General features: G+C 40.5%; 1 long non-coding RNA gene across 1 annotated transcript; it reads right to left on the bottom strand.

Moving 5' to 3' along the window:
• Positions 1-862: 862 nt before the first annotated feature.
• Positions 863-21,645, bottom strand: LOC131423523 (uncharacterized). The gene is made up of 4 exons (XR_009225217.1): positions 21,416-21,645; positions 20,888-21,331; positions 16,769-16,851; positions 863-1,198 (listed from the first exon to the last, which is right to left on the bottom strand). It is a non-coding gene; the product is annotated as an uncharacterized LOC131423523 (long non-coding RNA).
• Between the last annotated feature and the right edge of the window lie 235 nt (positions 21,646-21,880).

Genomic DNA, 21,880 nt, shown 5'->3' with positions numbered 1-21,880 from the left:
GCAGGTGACTGAACAAGGCATACATAGGACAGGGATCATACTGACACAACACTAAATAAGACAGAAAAGCATTACTATTTGTAAATAATTAGTCACAAAGCAATTAGTATTTCAGCCAGTTTCTGAAAAACCATGAGGACAGATCAAGTTTATCGATTTAGGAGGTTAGGAAGATTTGTAGGTCTATCGGATCAGACTCAAATTAACTCAGGACAAATTTGTGACTCTAGAGTCCTTTGTGATCATTACTATTAGGCACTCTGACATAAAAACACTTCCTTTCTAGCTCTCAGCCTTACTTCCTTTTGGTATTGCTGACATAAGTGTACATTTTTATATACATTTTTAAAAAATTGGTATTCCTTTTAAATATCCATGTAGGAGTGTGCTCAGGCTAGACTCTCCTGTCAATGTTTAAGACCAAGTTGGTCAAAACTAACTTTCTTCCTATATACTCATAAGAGTCAGCTGAGATTCTCAGAGATCATCCTTGGGGATGTGTGCAAAGTCTCTTGGCTCCTTTGGCTTTCATCTACCAGTGGTTCTATCTGTCAGGATGAATAAGGGTCCTAATGACCATATGTGGCTTCTTGCGGAAGCATCATGAACATTTCCATCTCTAATGACCCTCCTCTTTGGAGACTGTGCACTGGTTTTGGTTTCCTGTTCTCTGGGATCCTCTAGATCTCCCTGATCAGATCAGGTGACTCACCAGAATTGCAGAGCCCAGAGAGGGGTCCCATGGTTCCCTGGGTTCTGGTCAACCTTATAGTGCAAGAGCCAAAACATTGGCTGCTTTTTCCTTGGCCCTTTTACTTTCTTCACTTTGGTCTCCAAGGTTTTCATTTTAAACACCAGCAAGCCAGTTTCACCAGTTTTAATGAGAGAGTCACAGGTTATATCTTCAATATCTATAATTTTACAGACACCACTTTTATTTAATTGGGGTTAGAATTAGTAGTGGAAGTCAGCATTATATAATATTTGTGCTGTAGTTGATAGCTTATTATCTCAAATTAACCCAGGTTTATTTAGGGATTTTTTTGTTGTTGTTAGTTTGTGTGAAGCAGTACCTCTGCAAAAAACTAACAGGCGGGCTGGGGATGTGGCTCAAGTGGTAGTGCGCTCACCAGGCATGCGCGGCACGGGTTCGATCCTCAGCACCACATACAAACAAAGATGTTGTGTCCGCCGATAACTAAAATAAATAAATAAATATTAAAATTCTCTCTCTCTCTCTCTCTCTCTCTCTCTCTCTCTCTCCCTGAAAAAAAAAAAAAAAACTAACGGGCAACAGTTATAAAGTGTACAAGAAAAATACATACTGAAATTAACAGAGCAAAAACATCTTCAGTTTGTATACCAGCTATGAACCAAGAAAAATGACTTTTATAATCTTGAATGTTTACCTAGTTATATATTCCCTGCTTGAGATCATAGTAATCTTCATAACAAAAATCAATCTTTTGAACACAACTTATTTTAAATGAGCTGAAGTCTAGCCTATTTGGAGCCATTCTAACATGGAGTAAGGCGGGAGGCAGAGCTTTATCTCAGGTAAGGCGGGCTCTTGACAAACAACACAACACAACATCATATCTGAAACATGAATCAAAGAAAGGCTGAGAGAGATTTTAACTTTCTTTTTGAGGAAAAAGCAGCAGAATGCTTCCATGTTTTACAACGTCACCTTTAAACAGATCAGGTTTTCCTTAATGCCTTTCAAAAATACAATTAAATTCCTATTTCAGTATGAAAAGTAACACAAAATCGCATATATAACTTATTGACAATGGGCTATCTTATCCAGCCCCAGTGATGAATATCACCTGGCCAAATGGGGTATCCTGTTAGAACCTAAAAGGGGAGACTATTCCTGTCCCCAGGTCAAAACTTAAATCACTGAAACCTACTATCACATTCTTTGTGGGCAGCAGCCTCCTCCCCAGGGGTAAAAGGGACTGAAAGGCAGGGCAGGGGCCAGGTTCTCTTTGGCCATTTTCTACAGCACAGAGAGCTTTTCTGGGATTCCCCGCACCCCCCCCCCCCCCCGGGGTTTAGAGCTGGTGTTCTTTACCCACAGTGAGATGATCAGCAGCCACCTGAGGCCAGGCTGAGACAGTGCTGGAAGTGCCAGCCCTGGGTTTAAAAGATTGAAGTCTTTTTAACCCTTTCTTCTGGTGTCCTGCTGTCCTTGCACACCAGAGGCTGTGCCTTTTGGCACCGTCAACTCATTACTTGATGGTTCAGACCCCTTCATCATGCAACCGCATAAGTGCCTATACATACAGAATCTCTTTCATATACTTTACCCATGACAGACCAACTTCAATGTCAAGATTGCATAATAATCCAGAAAAACCACTTAAAGGTCATATTGTGTTACAGCAAACCCTCTTTCTTAGACATGGTTTTCCCCATAGGTGGCTTGTGCAGTCAAGATCTCTCTGCTCAAGAAATTACCAGTAAGATCAATGCAGCATAGCCCAGGTCTTAAAGGGCCAGTTACAGAGCCCCCCCCTCCCCAAATAAAAGCAAATAAGAGAAGATCACCAAAACCAGAGCTGACAGAAGGGACCCTTTAAAACAGACAGACCTGCATGTACAAATTGCTTCCACTTACTTTACCTTTGACAGACCAACTTCAACAGTAATATCGCACAATAATCTAGAAAGCTATTAAAAAGCCAGATAATTACAGTAAAACATTATCTTAGACTCCTTGGCGGCCCTTTCTTCAACTCACTTTCCCTCTGACAGGCCAAGGGCAATTACAAGATTGTACAAAAAGGAAATAGAGAGAGAGACAACCAGAGAGGAGCCCCAAACCAAGGTCAACAGATGGGAATCTTTACATTGAGCAGCCAAGATATTTCCCAAGAAACTACCCATAGAATCAATGCAGTACTGACCACGTCTTACAAGGGCCAATAATAGATACAAACAAAATGGACAATCAGAGGGAATTCCCAAGCCCAAGCCCAACAAACAGAACATAGAATAGATCAGAAGGGAGTAAATATCCCGAGGTTCTAAAGTTTCAGTTATAATAACTCCTATACCAGTGGTACCACAGATGCCCCCAAATGAGTGACCAGCTCTTCCCATGAAGATGAACCTGATGTGTGGATTCAAGGGTCTCATGGGCACACCCAAGGACTTACCAATTGGTCAGGGTGTCACGACCTCACTGAGTTCAGTTTCCTTTGTCTCAAAGTGGACCATGACGGAGCAACCTCTAACATTCAGGTTCAGCGAGCGAAGGTAGAAGCTCCCTGAAACAAAAGCTTCAGAAGCTGCAAGATAGCCCCAAGTCCCTCCCTTTACTCAGAGAAACAGCTCCTCTGGTTTGACATGAGTGAGGCAAACTCACCCTCAACAAGTTTGCCAGCACCTTGCATCCTCAGCATGGAGTGGGAGTCTTTGGAGAGCCTGGCCTGCCCAAGAAAGCCAGAGTAGAGCTGCTCTCAGGTCCCATCTGGATCACCATATTTGTTGTTGAAAGCGCAGTCCATGTCCCCAGTGCCAATCCAATAATAAGGACATGGTTTTGAGAAGAAAGAAAAAAGAAAGCCTATTGCTTTGCTACCAAAGGAGAAACACAGAGGACTCCAATCCCAAAGGCATGATTCTGCCTAACAGCAAGAACAGGGGGCTTTTAAAGGGTGATTCAAAGTCTACATTCCACTTCTTCTCTGTAGGAGTTGTAATTCCTTTGCTAATTTAAGAGATAGTCTTTTCTGAGATCTTCTGGTACCCTCCCCAAAGACTAGATTACCTCCTTCCTATGGTGGGTGTGTACTCAGGAACAGATAACTCTGCCTAGGATGGGGAAGAAAGGTAATCCTGTTTCCCCTGAGATTAGGGAGGTGGATAGATTAGGGAAAAGCAGGAAGAGAGGAAGAGAAAGAAACATGCACATTTTAAAAAATAAGTGCAGTAGCAGAGAAGCAAGGGCTATATTCAAAGGTTAATGTGGACCACTGTTACAACACATTACCCACACACATAACACAATTCCAACAGTGATCAGTCTTATTGTGTGCACATTTATCATAGCCCAGGAATGGAACTTATTTGCATAGGAAAATAGATTTCACTGGGAACAGTGATGGAGTGACATGGGTTCTGTTTTCTGGATATGAAGAATAAACACCAGAGAAACCCTGAAGCAATTGTAGAAAGCAATGGGAACACAGACTTCTTTCTGCCTGGAAGAATAGGGGGACCATAGTTGCTGTCCATATGTAATGGGTAACTGACTCAGGCCTGGATAGAAATTAAACTAAGGACACTGTCTGTGAAAATTAGTGCCTGGGAATAGGAGAATTCTCCTGTCCCCTTTCTAGCTGATTTTCAGGGAACCTAATTAGCACTATTCACTCTGACTTTCCCTAGGATCAAACTACTTTCCATTGAAGTGTTAACACCCCTGTGAAGTCTCCAAGTCCAAGGCTACAGATTTACTGAAGGCTTTGTAAAAGGAGTCAGTTCACCTCTATGGCACTATGCCTCTGTAAACATGCTTCCCACTTAAACACTCTTACACACAATCATATATCTTTTTTTAAAAACCTTGTACATAAGCATGTACCATTTCAGACTAGAAAATTTATGTCACTCGATAGCCTATAAATGGTGTGAAAAACTGCTAAGTGGTTCTCAAGAATCTGGAACGCTGATCTCCTCTGGGCCCTCTGGTGCAAAATAAAGTTTGGTTTCTCCCATTCTTCCAGTGGCATTTGCAGATTCTCGCCTGATTCCTGCAACGTGGGTATTGGTATCACAAGTGGGAATGTCCTACCCTTTTAATAAATTTCGGGTTTTATTAGTTCTCCTGCCCTCTTCCCTCTCTTATCTCTCCCCATCCTGCATACATGATTAGGCCTATGTGACCAGGCCAGGGTGAGCCCAAAGGTGGGAATCAAATAGACAAGGGGTAGGGCCAAATGGTGGAGTGATCAGACAGGCTGCAAGCCAGGAGACATTAATTAACAGCTCCTGCTAGTTACCTTAGCAACAGGTTGGAGCAGGGGAAAGGGATTTAGAGGGATGAGGGAGAAAGGCAGCATTTGATTTTATTTCCTCTCCAACTAGGACTTCCTGATTGAACCCAATTATTTATTGTCTAAGCTAACTGTCTTTTTGTCCCCTGTCACGTCCCATGTCCCTCCCCACTTCCCGGCTTCATGAGGACTCTGATTATCCTCGCTCTTCCCCAGGCACTCCCATTTTCCCATTACCAGATCTATTCTCTTCCTCTAAGTTTGGTATTCACTCCTCTTGGTTGAAGTCTACATTCTTGACCCAAGTGAAGTTGAGCTGAAAATCATTCAGTGCTTGAAGCTGCCAAATGTGAGTGGCAATACAAGAGGGGCACCCAGTCTGAAGCAAGGGATGGTGATCAGAAAACAATGGAAAGGACCAGACACTAAAGGGATGGTTTATAACCAATTATTGTAATTCCCAATTGTAAAATTGATTTATACTGATCACACACCATTTGAAAATCAAGAATATGTAAATAACTAAATCAACTTACATGTACATTAACAACTCAAAGATAATTAGTGTGGGTGACATCAGGAAGTCAGCCAGATAGAAGTTCTTCAGCTTCATCCTGCTCCTCCCATACAAATTCACCCTAGCAAATATCCACAGACAAGAACATTACCCTGGATGTCCCAAAAACTTGGGAGTGACCTGAGACAAACTTCTGAATCAATAAAAGCAGAATTCAAACAGTAAGATAAACGGTTTGAATTTATCATTCTGCCCCTCCCTCAGCTGGCACGACACCACACACAGCTCATGCCCCTATGCATAAGGGTTTCTACAGTGGAAAATGTGAGGTGGAGGTGGACATTCAACTTCATTGCCATTCTGGGGCCCTTCACAAGAGGCAGGTGCCTGTCTTGCCTCATAGAAAACACTGGGAGCACTTGCAGAACTGGATTAACTGTAGCAACTGTAAACAAAAAAAAAAAAAAAGAGGAGAGCTCACAGCAAAAGAAGTGCAGATCTTGGTGGTTTCCCTATGCTCTGGCCCAAGGAACACTGTAAGAGTCTGACCTGTGCAGGGCATCAGTGGCAATCCTGGGCATACAGTGACACCTAGTGGTCCAACTACTGCAGCAAAGAGACCAATCCAGATAGTCTATGGGACTTTATGGATGTCTCTTGGAAAACCTCATAGACAAAGTTATCTAGGAAGACTGGAATAAATATACATACTTCAAGCATAAGAGTATACATGACAAATACACACAATATTATCTATCCATTTTTAAATAATAAAAATTAAAGCCTCAGCCAATTAAAAATAAAAGAAAGCCAGGTGTAGTGGTGCATGTCTGTAATCCCAGCAATTCTGGAGATATATATACATATATATATATATGAATGATAGCCAGGTAGAAGTGCTTCAGCTTCATCATACTCCTTCCATACAAATTCACCCAGCAAGCATTCACAAACAAGAACACTACCCTGGATGTCCCCAAAACTTAGGAATGACCTGAGACAAACTTCTCAATTAATAAAAGCAGATTTCAAACAAAAAGGGAAAGCAAAAGTGGTCTCAGTTGGGTAAATGAAAAGTCTGAAAGTTGACGTTAAAGTGCTGGAACAAAGGCCCGCAAGCCCATGCTTGCGTGGTGTCCAGGGAATCGCCACACCTTGGTGACCAGTACGCTTTGCTCATTCCATGCAGTGACCCACAAGCCTGTCCCATCATTTACTAATCAATAAGCAACTCTATTGTCAACTGCTTTGGGAAAGCATGCTTTCTTTGATAGCTATTGACAACCAATTATATTGTTACAGTTGTGTTTTAAGTATTTCCTTCTATAGAACTACCTAATCTACTATATAGGTGTCTGCTCAATATTTGAAATGTTCATATCCCAAAATGGGATGTCCATTTCTCTTTATGGTCATGTCAGCTACAGTTAGAGCTAATAAGAATTTCTAATTTTCTTTTCTTTTCTTCCCCGCACTCTCTCCCTGCTGGTTTTGAGAATCAAATCCAAGGCCGAGCAATTACTGTGGCACACTCTCCATGAGTTCCCCACCCCTAATCCCAGAATTTCTAATTTTCCAAACCTGCAGTGCTGAGATCAAGATGGAAAGTAGCAGTTAATGAAAACTGTTATCTGAGAGGCTTTACTTGCCTAGATTTACAGTATTTTTTAACTCTCAGGCAGTTTATTGTATTATTATTTCTTGGTAGGGTACTGGAGATTTGAAATTGGGGGCAATCAACCACTGAGCCCCATCCCCAACCCTATTTTGTATTTATTTAGAGACAGCGTCTCACTGAGTTGCTTAGTGCCTTGCTTTTGCTGAGGTTGGCTTTGAACTCTTTATCATCCTGCCTCAGCCTCTGGAGCCCCTGGGAATACAGGTGGGCATTCCCGAGCACAGCCAATTTATTGGATTATGAAAGGTCTTTTGCACAGAGATTATTATTTGTTTCTTTAGAATATGTTAACTGAGAAAAACTGAGTATATAACAGAACTCTTGTCATATAAACAAATATGGAGAGATAATTTAAGAACAATGTATAGAATTTCATGTTCATGAGCTCTTTTTCTAGGAAGATGCTTATCTTTGAGAATTCATGCTAAGCAAAATAAGCCAATCCCAAAATATCCAAAGGCTTAATGTTTTCTCTAACATACAGATGCTAATTCACAATAAGTTGGGGGGGGACACTAAGAAGAATAGTGTTACCTTAGATTAGGTAGAGGGAAGTGAAGGGGGGATGTGAAGATAGTAGAATAAAACACACATTATTACATTATGTATATATGTGACTACATGATCAATATGATTCTGCAACAAGTACATTCAGTAAAATGAGAGATTATAATTCATCTATGTATGATATACATAAATGCATTCTACTGTCATGTATAACTAATTAAAACAAATTTAAAAATTAAAAAAAAAACTGGTTCAATTGAATAGCATAATATATAATATAATATCAAGGAATGTTGACTGTAGTCACTGTGTATATACTGGCATAAGCTTAGTTCATTTCCAGGGGTTCTCTCCACTAAGTACTGTGAAAGCCCAGAATCTTGAGAGGCTGGAAACATAGGCATTTTCTCATTCATCAAACACTAGAAGGCTGGACACACTTCCCATTGCATAAAAAGCCACAGCAAAAGTAAAAGTTTTTTACTTTTATTATATAATTTTGTTTTATTATTGTTACCCTTAAAGCTTTATAACAACAATCCACTGAAGAGTACCAAAACTACACAATTGCTCTCCCAACACATGCACACCCAGGGCTGAAAATTGAATTAAACAAGCTTTTTTCATTTCATGGAAAACAAATGTCCTACCACTGTCAACTCCAGGCCTAAGCAGTCAGAATGTGAAAGTTTTAATATATTTCTCTCAAGCAACATCTAAAGATAAATTAAAATCATAGAACTTCACACAAAAAATGATAATAATACAGAAGAATATCCCTTACCTTAAAGGCTTGGTGCCAGAGCATTTTAGATTTGGGATTTGTTTAAATTTGTTAGACAAAATGAGAGCTTGGGGCTGGGACCCAAGTCTAAACACCAAATGCATGTGTTTCATATACACCTTATATGCATGGCCTAAGCATGGTTTTATAAAATATTTTAAGGAGTGTCCTTTTGGCTGCAACCCATCACAGGAGGCCAGGTGTGGAATTTTCCACTTGTTGCATCAGGTCAGTGCTCAAGCACTCCCCCTGCTGACCAGAAAATGCCGAGTAAGTAACTTCTTCCAGTCCTCACTTCCTCCAGAAAGGACATGGAGACTGTCAGCTCAGGCATTCACCTTACAGATAATTGAGGACAACTTCCTCATCTGAAAGACCAAGAAATCAAGACCCAAAGAAGCCAAGGCGCGGCGACGAGGCCGGCTGGACCCAGTCAGGGCAGCGGGGCGAGCGGCGCGGATAGGGCTCTTGGGGCGCTCGCGGCAGGTGGGGGGCGCGCTGGCTCTGGGCTCTTTTAGCTCAGCTCCCTTGCTGGCTCCTGCCTATCTTGGCAGCCAGGGAGGCAGCAGGATAAGGCGGCGGCGGCAGCTGGGCATCAGACAGGGCTATGGATCGGAACCTGGAGTGGATCTGCTCCCTGTTCTGGTCCTGGACTTATGGGATCACCAAGGGCGATCCAGTCGCCTTCGTCATTGAGGAGGCCCAGGCTATCCCAGACTTGCTCTCTCATGGATAAAGAAGTTCAAGTAAATGAGCAGAAGCCCTCAAGGTCTCTTGAGGTCTGGGCTCCCAACTGGGGCACTGTCACTTCTACCACTTTCCCTTGGCAGAAGGTAGTCATGAGGCCAGCTCAGATTCAATGACTGGAGACATAGATTGCTTTTTTTGATGGAAGAGGTTGCAAAATCGGAAAAGGTTGTAGATTCAAGGAGGAAATGAAAATTGGGACTTTTTATTTTTGTCACCCATATAGCATGTTATGAAAGCATTACTGAACCCAGCTGAAGTTTATGATTCCTCCTTCTCAAATAATCAGGTAACACTTGGTCACAGGCAGAGCGTTAATCATATACTCCTTTGATTATATACAAAAATTAAGTGGACACATGTGAGGATTCTTTTTTAAAAATTTTTTTTTTTTGAGACAGGGTCTAAGTTGCTTAGGACCTCACGAAGTTTCTGAGGCAGGCTGGCCTTTAACTCACAATCCTTCTGCCTCAGCCTCCTTCGCCTGGGCTAGTATGCCTGGCTAAAACAGATAATTCTAAACTTCTGTAAAATAAGGTGATTGATTTTTAGGCATGTGTGGGTTTTTTTGTTTTTGTTTGTTTATTTTGGTTTCTTTTGTTCTTTCTTTCTTTCTTTTTTGGTGCAGGGGATTGAACCCAGAGGCACTTTACCACTGAGATACATCTCCTGTTTTATTTTATTTATGTATGTATTTTATTTTGAGACAGACTCTCATTAAGTTGCTTAGGGTCTTGCTTAAGTTACTGAGGCTGGTCTTGAACTCATTATCCTCCTGACTCAGTCTTCACAGTCACTGGGATTACAGGCGGGTACCACTGCCAACCCAACTATTTTTTCATTTTGATTCTGGTTTAGTTGGTTTGAGATCCTGTCAGTTAGTTAAAGCCCACAAGGCCTGAGTACTTGTATTTTGGGGAATGGAGAAGATGGGCTTCAATTTGTTTCTGAAAAGGCTTTTAAGATGACCTTCCTGTTCTGTTGATGAGAAAAAAAAAATCTGTATGTGTTCAGTACAGACAGAATCATTAAAGGCCTAACTGCACAGCACAAGAACAAGGCTCAAGGTACTGAAGAGAAGGAGGATCTCTGAAATGGCAGGAGGCCTATAAGTCACTTCATTCACATGGATTTTGCTTACTGCTCAGTGTGAGGCTAATTAAAGTTGGGATTGTAAGAACTTCCTGGGGAAACCCTCCACCACAGCTTCCTATCTGCAGGTGATTGAATCTGTGGATGCTGAACCCACAGATATGCAGGACTGACTATATGCTGATTTAACAGCTTTGTTATTTGCACTGTCATCTTTTCAGAATGTTTTAAATATAGTTTTCATGGGCTGGGGATGTGGCTCAAGCGGTAGCGCGCTCACCTGGCAAGCATGGGCCCGGGTTGGATCCTCAGCACCACATACAAAGATGTTGTGTCCGCCAAAAACTAAAAAATAAATATTGAAAAATTCTCTCTCTCTCTCTCTTTCTTTAAAAAAAATATAGTTTTCATTAGAAATTACATTTGTAAGCTATTTAAAGATATGAAACATTAATAATATATGCAAATTCTAAAGGATAATGATTTAAGTAATGTATGTAATGCTATTGTTATGTAGTAAGTCAAATCTAAAATGCAAAAATCAGGATTGTCAGGTAAATATTTTCTGGATTTTGTTTATAACTTTTTTTTGCATTGGTACTAACAATAGATATTTTAAATGTAAAATATTCAATTTCTTACTTGTTGCTGTTAGTCGGGGTTTTTTTTGTTTGTTTCTTTTCTTTTCTTTTCTTTTTTTGGTAGTTCAACACAATACTTTTATTTTATTTTTATGTGGTGCTGAGGATTGAACCCAGCACCCAGTATGTGCCAGGTGAGGGCTCTACCACTAAGCCACAACCCCAGCCCACTGTTAGTCATTTTGAAAGCTTAAAATGTGTGAGAAACCAGAGCAAAATTTTTTTATCTTTAAACCACAAACGTGGCCAATAGGCTAAAAAGTAGGAAAACAGTAGTGGAAGTTTTACAAATTCCCACAACCACCTAGAAATGATTTTAGGAAAAGTATTTTATTACAATCTCATAGATAGGGACTCTTGAAAAAGAAGACAAATTAGTACCAGTTACTTTGGGGTACATTCTAGATCCAAACTATAGTACTAGTGCATGCTAGGCCAGTGCTGTGCCACTGAGCTTTATCTCCAGTCCCCAGGTCAATTGGAAATAGTCACACTTCTGTTCTGAATTAAACAATATTTTTTATGATATTGATTAAATATTATGGTAAGAATTAAAAAAAATTTTTCAGTATATGTTCTATTATGAAAATATAATTATGTACCAAATGAATATAACATTTATCAGAGAAAAAAGAAAAATAAGATGAATAACCACTGCATATGATAACTTAAAAATATAGAACATTTTTCTCCATAGAACTTTCTCTAACACAGGTGACTAGGAGTGTAATTGAAGTTGGAAGGTATGTGCATTTCACCTTTATTGAAAAAAACTAAATAGTTTTCCTAAGTAGATTTATTAGTAGCATTTGCTTCTGTATTATATGAGTCTGTGTTGTTCCAGCACAGACTTTGTCAGCACTTAAGAGTGTCCAATTTTGGCATATTTTGCCAGTCTATTGGATCTCAATATTTTCTCCTTGTGGTTTTAATTTGTATTGCCCAGATTAATGAAATAAATTGTCTTTTAATACAACAAAAAAGACCCAAAGGAAATTAAGAAACTTGTCAAGATGATAGGAGTTGGTTTTACCACCGAGATCTGCTAATCAACAAATAGAGCTGCAGTTGACTTTGTGGTATCATGGGTAAGCACTACACTTAGACTATTTTTAATTGAGCCTTGCAACAGTATTTCAAGGTAGACTGTACTTCCTCCTACTTTAGGGATAGGGAAATAAAATTGTGGAGATCCAAGATGGCAGGCTAGAGGGAGGCTTCATTCCTTGTGTCTCCGTGACCTGGGATTCAAGTAGTGGGAATACTATTTCTTTGCAAGTTATTAGAAGACCCTGAATGCTGCTCCAGCACAGGAATCCTAGCCACCTTGCCAAGCAGGACCAGGGGCATCAGCACCCATGCAGGACCCCCTGCTGCTGTTTCCATGTAGACCCCCATCTACCAACATGAGGCTCTCCGGGTCACCTCCATCTGCAACCACTGCTATAGTTTTCTACACATGGTAGCTGGCACCTGAGGATAAAGGACAGGATCTGGAGACAGCTGCCAGCCACAACATTGCACGCCACAGAGCTGCACCCTGATCACACCACCCAACACCACCGCAGGTCTTGACTCAACACCCCATCTCTGAAAGCAGCCACCTCCATCTTGGGACACCTTTGTTGCAACTTTACTTGAGGCAACTCCCAGCTTGGGACACTGGCTAGGACCTAGAAGCATTATCAAGGTACTTATAGTCCCCAACTCCCCCCTCTCCCCCACAGCCACTAGCCCAGCACAATGATTGCAGCTACACAGCTGGTCCCTAGCTCACAAAGCCTGACCCTGAACTGACCAATAGAAACCAGCTCTCTCTGTGACAGGTGTGCAGTCCCCAGAGCACAGCCCACAAGACCTCCAGAGAGAGAGGTTCCTGACTAGGAAGTAAAAAGGGAGAGGGTGAGTGAGATACAGTTTAGAGACTAAATTAGAGATCAGGATATGTGAGGTCTACAGGCAATATAAGGAGATAAGACCAGATGCCCACATCACCCAAGTGGGCCGCAAAGGAGAGCCTTGGGATGCAGTCTCCCAACAGGGACTGGCAAGTGCTCCAGGAGCTCCACCCCCAACACCACCCTCTCACCCTAATGACCTTCACCATCCAGAGGGTGGAGAAACCAGCAAACAACAGACCACCCCACCTATTGGATGAGAAGGGAAGCAGGAAACATACTGAACTCCAACAGAAACAATCCTTTAATTTTCCTTCTATTTTTTCCTTTTCTTTTCTTTTCCTTTCTTTTTTCTTTTCTCTCTCTCTTTTTCCACCTTCACATCCCCAACATTTGTGAAACCAAGTACTTTTCATGGATTAGGCTACTGAGAACTGGGATGTCTGATTAGTATATTACAGTTGTGTTCTATATTCTTTTATCTCCTATTTTTTTACATTTTTAAATTTTTCTTAATTTTTACTTATTTTCTGTACTCTCTCTATTGTCTTCTCACTTACTTGTCCTCCCAAATCACTTTCTCTCTTTCTCCTGCTACTAGACAACTTCTTTTGATTCCTCTTTCTTGCTTCCTAAGATCTAATAACTATATCCACATCTCCACCTCTTCAATATCTCATCCTACACCTCACCCCCAGTTCTCTCTTAGTCCACCATCAGAAACTATAGACCCTTTTGAAAACCTACTGTTTATATTGTAGATAAAAAGTGAACTCACCATTTTTGTATATTTTGACAAAACCATAAACTTCTTAATAGGAGCTATTTGGTTTAAGGCTGTATGTATATTGTTTGTATCGGGATCTGTTAACATTGATTTCCCCCATAAAGGAGAAGTATTGGAACTCTGCATGACACAGTAAACCTTTAGGGTAAAAACTGTAACAACTTGGATCCGCAGTGCTAGAAGGGAAGACACATGAACAACATGAAAAAACAAGGGATGAAAGTGCCCCCAACAAACTAAGATGCTACATTATTAGAGTCCATGGCTAACACAGCAGAAGAAATGTCAGAGAAGAAGTTCAGGATGTACATAATTAAAATGTTCTGTGAATTGAAGGATGATATAAGAGAGCAAATACAGGCAGCAAAAGATCTTATTGATAAAGAGTTACATAAGCAAATAAAGGAAGCAAAAGATTACTTCAATAAGGAGATAGAAGTTCTAAAAAAACAAAAAAGAAATCCTTGAAATGAAGGAAACAAACTAAATTAAAAACTCAATAGAAAGCATCACCTACAGATTAGATCACTGTGAAGACAGAACCTCAGACAAAGAAGACAAAATATATAATCTTGAATATAAAGATGACCACACAGTGAAGACAGTAAGAAACCATGAGCAGAACACTCAAGAATTATGGGATAACATAAAAAGACCAAATTCAAGAATTACTGGGATAGAGGAAGGCATAGAGTTATAAACCAAATGAATGAGCAATCTATTCAAGGAGATAATATCAGGAAAATTTCCAAACCTCAAGAATGAATTGTAAAATCAAATACAAGAGGCTTACAGACACCAAACAGATCTAAACCAAGGCACATTTTAATAAAAATGCCTAGCATACAGAATAAGGAGAGAATTTTAAAAGCCACAAGAGAAAGAAATCAGATTACATATAGAGGGAAACCAATTAAGATTTCTATAGATTTCTCAACCCAGACCCTCAAACTAGAAGAACTGGAATAATATATATACCAAGTTCTGAAAGGAAATGGATGCCAAACAAGAATTTTATATCCAGCAAAACCAAACTTTAGGTTTGATAAAAAAATAAAAACCTTTCATGATAAACAAAAATTAAAAAATTTATAACTAGAAATCCTGCACTACAGAACATCCTCGGCAAATGTTCCATGAAGAAGAAATTTAAAACAACAATGAAAATCAGCAAAGGGAAGTATTACACTAAAGGAAAAACCAATCAAAGGAGAAACTAAGTCAAGTTCAAAACCAAAAATAAACAAAAATGAATAGGAATATAAATCATGTTTCAATAGTAATCCTGAATATTAATGGCCTAAACTCTTCAATCAAAAGACATAGACTGGGGCTGGGGTTATGACTCAGAGGTAGAGTGCTGACCTTGCACATGCAAAGCCCTAGGTTCAATCCTCAGCACCATGTATAAATAAATAAAAAATAAAGTTATTAAAAAAAAGACATAGACTGGAAGACTGGATTTTTTAAAAAGATACAACAATATGCTGCCTTCAAGAGACTCATCTCATAGGAAAAGACATCCACAGACTAAAGGTGAAAGGTTAGGAAAAGAACATAGCACTCACATGGGCTGTGTAAGCAAGCAGAGGTATTCATCCTCATATCAAATAAAGTAGACTTCAAACAAAAGCTAACCAAAAGGGATAAAGAAGGATATTTTATACTGCTTAAGGGAACTATATATCAACAAGGCATAACAATTATAAATATATAATGCCCCAAACAATGAAGCATCTACGTTCATCAAACAAATTCTTCTCAAGTTCAAGCATCAAATAGAACACCAAAAGAATACTGGGAAGTAAAATATCTGGGAGAAAGTTTGAGGAAACATGGGCGTCCACATCACACAGAAACACAGGTTTTGAACACCAGGCTGAATCTGGAAATAACTACTCATCTTATTGCCTTTATGGTAACTGTATATGGAGATATATAGGTAAAGGTATATGGATATACTGTATTTAGGTATATATCAAAAATCAATAAGCAAGATATAACATTATTTTTGCAGATTTTCAAACAATAACTAAATTGCATTTCAACTGAAGGGTGAACAGGGGAAACAGGAACAGGATATCCATTGTTTCTTCTTCTACTGTACCTTCTATACCACAGAAACCATAAAAGCTAAATGCTACACTTCCCAGACTCCTTTGCAATCTAACTCCTAGAGGTGCTTTAGATTCTGTCAATCAAATGTAACAGAACTGGAGCAGAGACCAGGCATCTGTTGCTCCTGATGCCACAATGGCTATGAAGACATGTGGTTTCTTTGCTGTACCATTAACAGAGGTTCTGGGCTGTGGTCACTGGCTTGGAGGGCAGAGGGCAGGGCCAATGGCATCCATTCTAAGAGTACAGAAGCTTATGGGCACAGTGTGATTCCATAGCCAGCAATGTCATTGTGGCTATTGTGGTAACCACTATGGTGGTTTCCTACCCTAACTTTATGGCTTCCTAGTTGTGCTAGAGTGATATGGCACATACCCCCCCTCCCCCCAAGTGACTCATGCAGGTTTGGATAACTTCCTTGGGCAAAGCAAGAAGATATTGAAGTTCATGACCTGCCAAAAGCAAGGACCTTGATAAATTCCCTGCCCTTTGGGGAGTGATCCTGAAGGACCGGATCATCAGAGAAAGGGTGACCTGGAGGAAAACCAGTCTTCAGACCCACTGCAGTCCAGCCTTAAGGCTTCTGCATGGCCTGAAATATCTTAAATCCGGAAATGGAAATAAGTAATTCCGGACTTGTGGCTACCAAGTGTGGTACAAGCAAATGAGAATAATACTAGAGGAGGGAAATATCCTAAGCATCAAATTCTTTCAATGGAAACTTTTAAAACAGCATATCTCACAGAGACCATGATAATCAAGCATTAGGATAATAAAAATGAGCACCAGCAGAACGTACAATAGAAAAAAGAAAATATACAGAAGCTGTAGATCAGAATTCTAACAGAAGTCTAGTTCATGTTACAAATGCAATTTAAAACTTTCTAGTAACAACATTAAAAAGGTCAAAATAGTTTGTGAATATTTTCCTATAACTCAATGTATGTCAACTTATATTTTTACTTAACCACTATTGTTTCAACACGTACTCACCACAGGCCACATGTCCACTTCCTCTCAGAGCCCAGCCATCCTCTTCCCACCAAGGGCTACCAAACAAATGATGAATCCAGGATCTGTGAAAAAATAGGCATTGCTTGCAGTGCACTTGGACTCAGCCATGGAACACTAATGACAGGGACACTCCATGTTATAACCAGGAAAATGCATCTTTTGACCAAGAGTGGAGACCAAAACTATTGTAAGAAAGAATTCCTGCAAAATAAGAGAAAGGTAGAGTTCAAATAGTCCTTGGTAAGGAAGTTCTACAAGCTGAAATCATACAGAAGGCAAGCATATTCCTTTGAGATGAGGATTACTGATATAAAGAATATATCAGTAATATCAGAAATATTCTGACAGTAACAAAAATAGATAGTATCCTTTGAAAAGCAATTTTTTCATATTGTGGGAGGAAAAAAGAGAAAATGCCTTTTCGGTTAAAAAAAATTAGAAAAAGGAAAACAAAAGCAATTATCTGCTTTTCTCAATGTCAAATTCAATATTTGGCACATGCCTAACAAAGCAAAATAGTCTCATGAGAAATGCACGTTTTTGGCTTCTCATTTTGTCCATGCACCATTTTTAAAAGTAGATAAATGTTAATTCACTCCAGTTCTAATTCCCATCCCATAGTGCAAGCATCAGAGGCTTCAATGCTGTTCATTATTGTTGCTGGTATTGCTTGTTTGCTAGTTTGTTGAGGAGGAGGGATCTTAGATAAAACGCTTTGCAAAAGGAGATCTGAAATACACCACAGTGAATCACCACATCTGTACAACCACATGCTGGTATCCTAATTAGAGTAAGATGTACTCCATGTCTGTATAAATATGTCAAATCCCATTCTACTGTCATGTATAACTAAAAAGAACAAATAAAATAAATAAATGAATAAGAATATTTGAAATAAGTTCCTGTTCCACTGTTGCTAGGTCACCTGGTGTCTGTCAGCCAGAGCTGACAGGGTCATGCCGTTTCTAAGCAGAAAAATGCTCACGTGGCAGTAAACATAGAGGTATCCCATGAAGTGGCTCCAGTAATAAGTATTTCCATGCTCATTTGTACTCTAAATGTACAATTCTCTTGACTTTACATGATTTCCAGTGTGCCATTCTATATGTGAAATCCATAAATGATGATTTCTTTTCAAAAGCAAAATGTTAGTATACTTCTCAAAGAACAAGTCTGATCTTTCAAAATATTTACATATATTTATAATTTAGTAACAAAATTCTGTTACTAAATCTGTTTAATATCTCATAATATCTGATGAATGAAGCTAACAGTATGCCTAGTGTTAAAGCCTATTATTAACACATGCTTCCTTGACTGAAAAGGATGATGTTTTATTAAAATACCTATTATAATTACAATAAATCTAGGATAACATGGACTGGTTTTATGAAATCTATAAAATCCTGGAAGTCAAAGTGAACTTAATGTAATTCCAGCATTCATTTTGTTTAAAAGTTTATATGTTTTTATTGAAAAAAAAATTGGTTTTCTTTTCCCCTCTGTAAACCTGAAGAGGGTTCTGCATGGAAATAAGATTTTCAAAATTTACTCGTTGGTAAGATGACTCATGGCAGAAGTAATACCATGCACCTCTTTTTAATTCTGTAGCCCTGAGAATATGCCACATAAATTAGCAAAAGCCTACATATTTCTAACATACTCCCCAAGATAAGAGACTTTAAACACAAAAAGGAGTGTTGTCTTAAATTATCTCAATGATTCTGATTTTTATAAAAGAGAGGGGAATATGAGACTAGTAGTAGCTGAATAAAACAAGAACAATGAGTTTGACATATCTATGAGTGCACCTCAGAAGAAGTAGAGAAAGAAATTAAACCTCCCCCACTCCAAGAGACCATGACCAGCAACCAAGTAAACTGCAAAACTCAGCAGAGATGACAAACCCACATCCTTCTTTCCCAGAATGCCCTGAGAAACAAGTAAGAAAGATATAGAGCAACAGACACCTGGACAGCCACCCTGGTCATGTGCAAATAAAGAAATATTATTTTTAAAGCATTGAAGAAAAGAATTTTATTTCCAGTCAAATTCTCATTTAAGTTTGAAGGAGTTCGTATTCATTTTCTATTGCAGTCATGACAAATGACCCCAAACCTAGCTGCTCAAATCAACATATTTATTATCTTACAGTTCTATGGGTCAGAAATATGAGTTGGCTCAACTGATGTCTCCACTTTGAGTATCACAAGGTCAAAATCAAGATGTTAAACAGCTAAACTGTGATGTGGAAGCTCTTGAAAAGATATGCTTCTAAGGGCATTCAGATTGTTGGCAGAATCCACTTCCTTGCTGGCTGTGAGCAGGGCACTCCTTAACTTTCAGAGGCCTCTCTCTGGTCCACACATTTCAAATCCAGTAACAGTGCATTTAATCCTTCTCCTGCTTGGAGTCTAACTTTTCTTTCTGCTTCATCCTTCTTGACTCCAGCCTGAGAAAGTTCTCTTATTTTAAGGGCTCATCTAATGGCACTGGGCCCACTCAGGTTACCTGGAAAGATATTTCTATTGGAGGGCCAACTGATTGATAATTACAACTACAAAAACACTTTCAGAGCAGTGTCTAGATTACTGAAAGAATAAACAAGTAACGGGAACTTGATAAGAGGACTTTGGAATTGTTTACAAAGTGTGCTAAAAATATTTTGAACACAGAAAGCCTATAAAGAATATTTGCTCCTTAAAGGTCCAAGTTGGCAATAGAGTAGAAAAAGGAGATTGGGAGGGAGGGAGGAGGGAAGGACATAGGGAACAAAGTCTACCAAATCATGCTATGTCCATATGCGAATGGACCATAATGAATCCCTCTTACATATATAATATTCTAATTAAAATAGGACACTCCCTATCTGACCTTGGAACATTTTGATTTTGCTTTTGTTCTCAGAGTTTTTTCTGAAGGTTTAGGTTCCAAGGAGATTGGTCAAGTAGAGCAAGTGAGTCAGGAGGAGGTTTCTGGCTGCGAAACTCAAACCAGATACCAAATGGAGATGGAATCAGCTCTAGAGTTGACTGAAAGAGTGTGAGTTGTAGATTGTACTTTCTGAAATAGATGTCATGACATTTTTGACTGATGACTGTTGCACTCATTTTTTTAAAACATTTTCCTGCATCAATTTGCACTTCTGGTCAGTGCTCTCTGGTGGAAGGAAAGAGGTCAATAAAGAGATTATGCAAGAGTCCTGCACTTAAACAAGCTGATCCCTAGCCAGGGCTTTCCTAACTAAGCAGTTAGTTCCCCCCATTCTGATGCCACAGGCCTGAGGCCCAGGCCATGAGATGGGGCCCTGTGTGTTCTTCCTGTGTCTGGACCTCTGAATGGCTGTGTCAGAGGTGGTAGACCAGGAGCCAAGAAGTGGTAGACCACTCATCAAGAAGCTGGAGTCTTCTCAGGCTCAGGTGATCATTACACTAATCCCCACACTGGTTTGAGTGGGTATTTGAAGTTATTGAAATGATGTTTACCTGGTGGCTGGATAGATGTTCAAATGATTGGATCTAGAGATAATGATGGAAGTGACCAAAGGAAACTTTAAGATGTTAATCATAGTCAGGTGCTGCAACACATGCCTGTGATCCCAGCTTCTTGGAGGCTAAAGCAGGAGGATTGCAAATCGAGGTCTGCCTGGACCATTTAGCAACATGCAGTCACAAAATTTAAAAAAAAAAAAATTAAAGAAGCAGAGGATGTAGCTCCTGATAGAGCGCCCTTGTATTCAATCTTCAGCATCTCAAAAGAAAAAGAAAGATTCTTTCTGCCTCATGCAGGCGGCAGAGCTGGACACTGTCTATCTGACCTCGGAACATTTTGCTTTCGCTTTTGTTCTCAGCGTTTTCTCTGAAGGTTTAGGCTCCAGGGGCACAAAATCCACTCAAAACTATCCTTGATGGCAGTCTAGCTGACAACTGCCTTCAACCACGTTGATTTCGGACGGGACTTTCATTAGGGGCCCGAAATTCTTTCTTTTCAGAATGAAAGTGATGAGACCAAAGGTGGAAATGCAAATAGTTAAACCCCCGACCCAAGAAGTTCAGAGAGGAGGCAGGGAAGAGGATGAGGCTGGAGGCTCCAACTTACCCTTTGCTTTGGGTCCACCTTATAAGGTGACAGCCAGGGAGGCGCGGCAAGTGCGACCCAGAGGGCAGAAGCCAGTGGCGAGGAGGCAGCAGGTGTCGCTGAGGACGCATCCTGTCCCGTGCATCTCAGGAAGGGGGACCAAGGCGGGTCCGGCACCTGACCAGCGACGTCTCTGCCCCAGGCACGGGAGCGGAGGGGCCTCGGGCTTTAAGGTCTCCCAGGGCTCCTGAGCTCCGGACCCAAGGCCAGGTCGTGCTTGGCGCCTGGGCTCAGCTCCCGCCTTAATTTATTTGGGCGCGCAGGCCGCTGAGGGGCGGGACCGAACTTACGGGTACACCTCCGTCCCCTCCTCAGTCCCCACACTTTCCCTGCGTGCTCTGTCCCGCTGATCCGCGTCCCCGTGGAAGGTTCTCCACCCTTCGCCCGCAGAGGGAACCGAAGGAGCTGAAAAGAGACAAAAAGGTAAGTACAGGAGGACTGGAGGGCACGAAGTGGCAGGAGAGAGCGAGTGCGGGTCCCCAGTGCTACCTCCATCCTCAGAAGTGGGGACAGAGCTGCTCTCTCCCGAGGCCCAGGAGCATGAAAGAGCCACTGTGAAAGGTTTTGAGTTTTCCCGCTGCGGGTGGCATTCACTTCTGGACTCCAGGGGCGGTGTCGTGCGTTTCCAGGGAGGAACTGCCCTGAACTCCACGAGTCCCCTTTGCCCAGCACAGATGTCTCTATCAAAGGTCGTCCTGAGTCATAGTGGCAGGCCCAGTCCCTTCCAAGTTCATGGGATATCTACTTTTTTAGAATTTTTCTTTTAAAGGGAAAGAAAGGTGGGGGGAGGTGTCTCATGAAAAATCAAAGGGAGATCAGTAGAGTAGAGGAAAGAGACCAGGAGGGGGGAGGAGAGGAGAGAAAGGAAACACTGGGGGATCATATTAGCCAAATTCTGTTGCTGTATTGTGCGTGAACGAATATGAAACAACAAATGGCAACATTTCAGACAAC

This window comes from Marmota monax, unplaced genomic scaffold (genome assembly GCF_021218885.2).
Source record: "Marmota monax isolate L192 unplaced genomic scaffold, Marmota_monax_Labrador192_F-V1.1 WCK01_AAM20220418_F8-fsc00114, whole genome shotgun sequence".
Taxonomy (NCBI): Eukaryota; Metazoa; Chordata; class Mammalia; order Rodentia; family Sciuridae; genus Marmota; species Marmota monax.
This window is presented reverse-complemented; position numbering and strand designations above follow the sequence as displayed.